Source organism: Cornus florida, unplaced genomic scaffold (assembly GCF_030987335.1).
Source record: "Cornus florida cultivar Cherokee Brave unplaced genomic scaffold, ASM3098733v1 CherokeeBrave_3.0.0_Hap2_Chr05, whole genome shotgun sequence".
Taxonomy (NCBI): domain Eukaryota; kingdom Viridiplantae; phylum Streptophyta; class Magnoliopsida; order Cornales; family Cornaceae; genus Cornus; species Cornus florida.
In genome coordinates, this window is record NW_026775575.1 from 40276132 (window position 1) to 40276448 (window position 317).

At 37.9% G+C, this 317-nt stretch overlaps 1 pseudogene; it reads left to right on the forward strand.

Annotated features, from left to right (window-relative positions):
- On the forward strand, nt 1-98 carry LOC132310796 (small nucleolar RNA R71; annotated as a pseudogene).
- Nucleotides 99-317: the final 219 nt, after the last annotated feature.

Sequence of the window (317 nt, forward strand, 5' to 3'; positions counted from 1 at the left end):
ATGTCATGATGTGGGCACTTCCTAAGCAAGTCATTAAACCTTTCCCATGCCTCATGAAACATCTCCCCATCCCCTTGAGAAAATTCACGAATGAAATTTCTCATGGCATTGGTCTTCGAAACCGGATATTACTTCTTTAAGAACTCTTGTTGCATTTCTGCCCAAGAAGTTATCGAAAAAGGTCTAAGATTATTGAACCAATATTTTGCCTTGTCCTTAAGGGTAAAAGGAAAAAAGTTTGAGTCTTAAAACTTCTTCTAGCATATCCGTGTATTTTACGGTGGAACACACTTCAAGAAACTCATCCAAATGCTTGT